Source organism: Lithobates pipiens, unplaced genomic scaffold (genome assembly GCF_037356315.1).
Source record: "Lithobates pipiens isolate NorthernLeopardFrog02 unplaced genomic scaffold, aLitPip1_a1.2 Scaffold_13, whole genome shotgun sequence".
NCBI lineage: Eukaryota > Metazoa > Chordata > Amphibia > Anura > Ranidae > Lithobates > Lithobates pipiens.
The window spans coordinates 13906358-13914562 of NW_027507718.1; positions in this window are offsets into that span (position 1 = coordinate 13906358).

Consider the following 8205-nt stretch of genomic DNA (forward strand, 5'->3'; position numbering starts at 1 on the left):
TTCCACAGAGTCCATTACTTAAGCTTGTGGTGACGCTTGACATCTTAGTTTGGACATGCTGGAAGGGTGATGTCTTGACCCAGATGCAAAGATGCAGACCTTCGTCTGATGCTGGTGAAGAAGAAAACAGAGCCATTTTGTTTGATCATGGTAGCAATAAGGTGGTTTACTGCTTGACGCTTGGATCTCTGAAAGAGTTCTCAAAGACGTGGTATCCTTAACCCCTTCCCGCCGAGCGTACGCAGATGTGCGTACTCGGCTTCCGGGGGGTATACCGGGATGATGCCCGCACCTGCAGGCATCATCCCGGTACCATTTTTTTCAGCAGGCGATTGGCTATCCAGCCATAACAACCGATGCGGCTAAAAGCCGCTCGGCTGTTATGCCGGAGGAGTGGGAGGGGACGTCCCCCCCTCCCGCCGCTGTTACCGGTGCTCCCGCTCGATCGGGAGCACCGATTCCTGCTGCGATGCCTCCGGCCGCTGGGGAGGAACTGGAACGAAGCCGTAATTGGCTTCGTTCCAGTCTCCTCATAGTAAACACGGAAGCGACGTCATGACGTCACTTCCCGTTTACTCGGATGCCAATGGTGCCGGTTTTAAAAAAAATATCCGGTATTCAGAATCACCGTTTTCGGCGATCTGAATACATTGAAGTGTAAAGGAGGGGTGGGGGGTCTTTTAGACCCACGATCCCTCCATAAAGAGTACCTGTCACCGCCTATTACTGTCACCAGGGATGTTTACATTCCTTGTGACAGCAATAAAAGTGAACAAATTTATTTATTTATTTTTTTAAAACAATTTAGTCATTTTAAAATAAATAAAAAAAATTAAAAAAAATTTTTAAAGCGACCGCCGTCCCTGCGAGCTCGCGAAGCAAAGAAAACACATACGGAAGTCGCGCCCACGTATGTAAACGGTGTTCAAATCACACATGTGAGGTATCGCCGCGATCGTCAGAGCGAGAGCAATATTTCTAGCACTAGACCTCCTCTGTGATGCTAACCTGGTAACCGTAAAAAATGTTTAAAGCGTCGCCTATTGAGATTTTTAGGTACCGTACTTTGTCGTCAATCCACAAGTGCGTGCAATTATAAAGTGTGACATGTTTGGTATCTATTTACTCGGTGTAACATTATCTTTCACATTATTCAAAAAAAAAAAATGGGATAATTTTACTGTTGTTTTTTTTTTTTTTTAATTCAGGAAAGTGTCCCTTTTCCCAAAAGTTGCATTTAAAACACCGCTGCGCAAATACCGTGTGACATAAAATATTGCAACAATCGCGGTTTTATTCTCTAGAGTCTCTGTTAAAAAAATATATATAATGTTTGGGGGTTCCAAGTAATTTTCTAGCAAAAAATATGGATTTTAACTTGTAAACACCAAATGCCAAAAATAGGCTTAGTCATGAAAGGGTTAAGCAATACTACTTTGGTGTCACTGAACCTATTGAGGTAGTCTTGTTCAGAAGAATGACCCTAGTTGCAGTCGGGAGCAGAGGATTCATCCTGAAATTCTGCAAGATTTTCCATGTTCTAATATAGCTGGAGTTTGCCGCCGGCGTTCTAATATAGCTGGAGTTTGCCGCCGGCTCCCCCGGCTTCCACAAGGTTTCAAATAATGAAGGTGAGATCCCTCAATGAGCCTTTCTAACTTGGTCTCCCAGTTGCTAGATGTAACGTGGCTGAATTTGGATACACTTGGCTCTGCTGTGCAAGGTCTGAGATTTCAGGAAGACTAAAAAAGGATGAACTTGGACCAAAGACTGTACTTTGAGGACACTATGGCCTGTAAGGCCACCAGATCATTGCTCTTATCCAAGCTGTATGACTACAGATCCTGGTTGAACTGGACGGACTTGTGTCCTTTTTTCAACCTGCCCAACCATGCACTATGATCCTGAGGAGGGGCTTAAAGATCACGAGTCTGGTGGCTATACAGGCTAGCCTGCTGACCCAGCTGGATGTTAGTAGATCCACTGTTTCCACTTCTGGGAAGCTCCTCTTGCAGGAATGACTTCCATTCTTGACCATTGAGTTTACTGCCAGGTTGAGATTTATTGAACTGCTTTTTGTTATAGGGCAGCCATTCTCACCCAGGGTTCCGTGGACCCCTGGAGTTCCTCCAGAGGTTGCTAGGGGTTCCTTGAGCTGTGGCTGATGGACTACCTTTTGATGGGGCCTACAGCGTTCAAGTTTCAGCATCACTTCGCAAAGCCAGCAGCATGACACAAAATATATTTTTAGCTGTTTCTAAGGGTGGCATTCTGAGCCCACTTTTAAGGGGAACATTCTTCCTATTGACCACACCATCCAAGGCTTCGTATTTTACCGTATCTGACAGGAAGTTCTGAGACACTAGAACACAGGGCAATGAGATGGGACAGGTTTTACCTTTGGCAAACCTGAATAGGAGGTGCCTTTTGCCATGACAATAGGAGATTACCTATAGCCGTCTGTTTGGAGCATACCTAAGGCCTCCTAGGCTGTGTTGCCCAAACGACTTCCCTACTTGGAAATCACTGTACCCCTGCTGTTAGACACTTTGTCCTCCCCTGGCCTATGTCATTGACTTGAGCTAGGAGGTCACCAAGGTGAATAGACTTTAATGACTGTTACGTCTGGAAGCTTATGAAAGTTGATAAGCTTAACTATCCTTAGCCGCCATAAATGGGACTAGTCTCATATGTGGGGTAATCTTCCCTGGAATAGGAAGCAAAATCTTTTACTACCTTAGGCCATTTGAGACCATGGGATACAAACAGATGGGATAGAGTTAGGACTTGCCTCCACATAAGTCCTAATACCGTCAACTCTACAGTAGTCTCCTGAATGTCTAAAATGTCATTATTATAATGAGATTAATTGGCCTTCCCTCTGAATCAGGGTTTGCCAGGACCTGGAGGATGTTGAGCCACCCGCATCTGTTGTCCACATAAGGAACCTGACTTCCTTGCTTCTGCAAGACGGCCACTACTGGAAGCAATGTTCTGGAAAAGTGTGGAAAGGTCAATGGTTGCTGAACGCGCCCGCAGTGAAATTCTCAGAAGCCTGTGTGTAGCAAAGTGCTAATTTACCCATCAGCTAGATCTAGAGAACTGTAGCGGTTTTATCCGATAGTTTTGAGTGATTGTCCTCAATGACTTCATATTACGTTTTGGATCTTGATCCTTTGTTACACATTTTGCTTGAATCTGCTTTCCGACCAACCACAATGGACCGATTGTTCCCGTTGGACAGGATTTGGTAACATTTGCTTAAAGCTTTGATTGCTCTAAAGACCCATAGTGGGAATTAGAGGAGTTGAAAGAGTGGGAAGAAATTCTATTGATTTCCTTACTGCACAAAGTGCAACTCACCAGCACACCTGGAATCTTCCGTTGTTCTCCCAAGATTTTGTTGCATACAGTTCACAACACAAAGACAAGTGCTGCACAGGCTACACTGATCCTGAGTCTCCTGCCCAAATTTGCATTACATTTCTGCAATATAACACCTACTGGGCCCATTTGAGTGCAAAAGAACTTTGCTGCTAATCAAGAGGAGCAGACTTGAGCTTAGGCGCAATGAAGGGCTAATATACCTGATAGGATCACCTACAGTGGTGTGAAAAAGTGTTTGCCCCCTTCCTCATTTCCTGTTCCTTTGCATGTTTGTCACACTTAAGTGTTTCAGAACATCAAACCAATTTAAACAATAGTCAAGGACAACACAAGTAAACACAAAATGCAATTTGTAAATGAAGGTGTTTATTATTAAAGGTGAAAAAAAATCCAAACCATCATGGCCCTGTGTGAAAAAGTGATTGCCCCCCTTGTTAAAACATACTATAACTGTGGTTGTCCACACCTGAGTTCAATTTCTCTAGCCACACCCAGGCCTGATTATTGCCACACCTGTTCACAATCAAGGCATCACTTAAATAGGAGCTGCTTGACACAGTAAGGTCCACCAGAAGATCCTTAAAAGCTACACATCATGCCGAGACCCAAATAAATTCAGGAACAATTGAGAAAGAAAGTAATTGAGATCTATCAGTCTGGAAAGGGTTATAAAGCCATTTCCAAAGCTTTGGGAATCCAGCGAACCACAGTGAGAGCCATTATCCACAAATGGCGAAGACATGGAACAGTGGTGAACCTTCCCAGGAGTGGCCGGCCGCCCAAAATTACCCCAAGAGCGCAGCGACGACTCATCCAAGAGGTCACAAAAGACCCCACAACAACGTCCAAGGAACTGCAGGCCTCACTTGCCTCAGTTAAGGTCAGCGTTCATGCCTCCACCATCAGGAAAAGACTGGGCAAAAATGGCCTGCATGGCAGAGTTGCAAGGAGAAAACCACTGCTGAGCAAAAAGAAGCTCGTCTCAATTTCTCCACAACACATCTTGATGATCCCCAAGACTTTTGGGACAACATTCTGTGGACCGATGAGACAAAAGTGGAACTCTTTGGAAGGTGTGTGTCCAAGTATATCTGGCGTAGAAGGAACACTGCATTTCATAAAAAGAACATTATACCAACAGTAAAATATGGTGGTGGTAGTGTGATGGTCTGGGGCTGTTTTGCTGCTTCAGGACCTGGAAGACTTGCCGTGATAAAAGGAACTATGAATTCTGCTGTCTACCAAGAGATCCTGAAGGAGAATGTCCGACCATCTGTTCGTGTACTCAAGCTGAAACGAACTTGGGTTCTGCAGCAGGACAATGATCCTAAACACACCAGCAAGTCCACCACCGAATGGCTGAAGAAAAACAAAATGAAGACTTTGGAGTGGCCTAGCCAAAGTCCTGACCTGAATCCTATTGAGATGTTGTGGTATGACCTTAAAAAGGCCGTTCATGCTCGAAAACCCTCTAATGTAACTGAATTAGGACAATTCTGCAAAGATGAGTGGGCCAAAATTCCTCCAGGACGCTGTAAAAGCCTCATTGCACGTTTTCGCAAACGCTTGGTTGCAGTTGTTGCTGCTAAGGGTGGCCCAACCAGTTATTAGGTTTAGGGGGCAATCACTTTTTCACACAGGGCCATGATGGTTTGGATTTTTTTTCACCTTTAATAATAAACACCTTCATTTACAAATTGCATTTTGTGTTTACTTGTGTTGTCCTTGACTATTGTTTAAATTGGTTTGATGTTCCGAAACACTTAAGTGTGACAAACATGCAAAGGAACAGGAAATGAGGAAGGGGGCAAACACTTTTTCACACCACTGTATACTAGGCAACTGCCATGTAAAGGTTAAACAGCAAATCCAAACATTAGACTAGAGCATTGACACAGTGATCCAACACCCTGCAAAGCCAGGCATTGCTGAGTTAATAGAAAGACTCAGTTTTGCAGCACACATTAGTAGTCCTATGAATAGACAACAAAACCTGTGAAGCAAATGAAACAGACAAAACTATACACAGCAGTTTAACCTACTTTGGCAGCTTGTATATTAACAGCATAATAATTGAGGCCGCGTACACACGCGCGGACTGTTCGCCCAACCTTGTCCGCTGAACAGTGTTTGGGCGGACAGTCCGCTCGTGTGTGGGGCTTCAGCGGACAGTTTCAGCGGACAGTTGGCCGAACAAGGTCTTACGGAAATTCCGAAAAACTGTCCGCTGAAACAAGGTTTCAGCGGACTGTTCGCTCGTGTGTAGGCTTGTTCGGCCAACTAAGTCTCGCGCATGCTCAGAAAGGATTTCCACGTCGGAAGGTTGCATTGCAGTGTATAGGACGTCGTATTTTTCGTCCCGTCGTACGTGCCGTTCACGTCATCGCGCACGGTTTCAGCAAACTGTTCGTCCGTCGTGTGTGGCCATGTCCGTCCATGCTAAGTTTGAGCGGACTGTTCGCTCAAACTGTTGGACGGACAAAGTTGGGCCAACAGTCCGCGCGTGTGTACGCGGCCTCAGACACACCATGACAGCCCATGGAAAGATTACCTGTTCTGTGCAACACCTTTCCTTGACTGGCTCTAAGGGGGGATGGGAGAGGCTCCATACCTGACAGGTGGACACCAATCCATTCCCAGGCAGCCGCCTAGAGCTCCCAGCCACTGCTACAGTGGGCCAGAAGTTACCCCAATATCATCTCACTGCTGACTGAAAGCTGCATCCAGCCACAGGAAACGGACAAGGGGCCATCTTGGAAGGGGCAGCTCTAATCACAAAAAAAAACTTCCCAGCATCTTTGTAAGGGAAGCCAACATATCCAAAGCCAAACTAACAACAAATTGTGTGTGGGGGCCAGGGTCCACAACTCACCAGGGAGGAGATAATGGATCCGTCTCAACTAACCACAAGACAGAACTGTTTTACCTGCATCCAGAGACCAGTATTCCAGCCCCCCAGTATCTGGACCTGGGGGGGGGGGGGTTCTCCCTCGTGTGGAAGCTTTACAACCGAACAAAGGGACTTCGTCACAGGAAAGAGGCTGAACCTGTGCGGCTGACCAGATGAATCCGGCAGGTGAAGGCAAAAATAAAAATCTTCATTAATTCACAGTTATAACCAGTTGAGCATTTGAGGAAAAAAAATAGAATACCGCCTAGGATGAGGCGACTCATTTAAATATAGTATAACCAGTCCTGATTGGGCGGGAGGCAGACCCTATCCCATTCGTGTATGCTGTCATGCTTTGTGTCAGGAAAAACTGTTACTATGCACACAATTAGCAAAACGTGAAATGCATCAGTAAATTCAAATGTAAATAATGTGCTATGATCAAAAATGCTAATAAGTGAATAAGATTAAATGATTCCAAGGAAGTCCATTCAAAGTGAAAAAAATAAAAGTGAATAATAAAAAAATAGTCAACCAAGAAGCTAAAATCCTTAAGTGAAGATGAAGATACCCATGTGAAGGCACAATAGAAAAAACACTGGTCACTGGTTTGTGCAATCCACCACCAAGCAGTAAAATGGGCACACTTACCAGAAATTGTGGACTCATATACTGGTTTGTAATGAGTCAACCAAGCATATGTGAGGTAATACCTCAACCTTGTCCAGCTGTATCAGATTAATGTTCTGTATACACCCCCGTCACCAGTTCAATGAAGAGGTTCCACTTTAAATAGACAGACTCCCAACAGACCGCATACATCAGAAAGGAAGGCTGCTCCCGAACATGTATGTAGGGAATAAATGGCCACACATAGTGTAAAAATGCAACTTCTTCCTGAGATCTCTGACCATCATTTAACAGGAAGAACTTCCAAACAGGATTATCCTCCAGTCCTTTCCCCTCCAGCGATCTCCTGGAGGGGAACAGTCTATAGACAGGGATGAGGCAGAGTAGAGGAGCCCCTCTTGTTGTCTTCCGCCTGCAGTTCTCCTCCTTTCCTCTCCAAACAGAAAAAAACATAAACGTATGACGTCATTTAACCTTGGAGTAATTTAATGTTATACATTTATTAGCATTTTTGATCATAGGACGTTATTCACATTTGAATTTGCTGTTGCATTTCACGTTTTGCTAATTGTGTGCATTGTAACAGTTTTTCATGTCGCATTTATTGAATTAATACTTGCTCATTGTACGATATTATCATTTGTTTTACCATAAGCACTGCACCAATATTTTATTTATCAGTATATAGTATGACCCATACATTTTCACTGATTTCCCTTTATCTAAGTCATATACCTCAACCTCTGTTCCTAACCAACAGAGGAAATCGGTACATAAGATCAAATCACAGCCAATCCTTGCATACCATTTTTGTTTGCATCCAGACTGGTAATCCAGTCAAGATCCCTCAACCTTGAGCCAAAAGGGGTACAACCAGGTGTAATAAACATTCAGTCAGGTCTATAAAAGTATTACATACATGCAATATACTATGGCAGAGTTTCTGAAATATGTGATACAGAGTAGTACCTTTCTTGCTGATACAAATCCCAATGTCCAAGAACAATATTTTTGTCTGTTCACCCATAGTAAAAGTCAAGTACAGATTGGTATAGAATGGGGCACAACATATGCCCATCGCTATGCTGAACCTGGAGGTAGTTAAATTTGCCAAACACAAATACATTTTGTTTCAAATAAAATTGAATAACTCCAGTATGAGGGGATTGAAGACACATTGATCATGGGCTGTTTGCTCTTATGTTCTCATGATATCTAACCCTTTATTGTATGGAATGCTGCTGCACAGTGCTTTCCTATCCCCAGCAGCAAACCAAACCCCTTTCAGACATGTATGC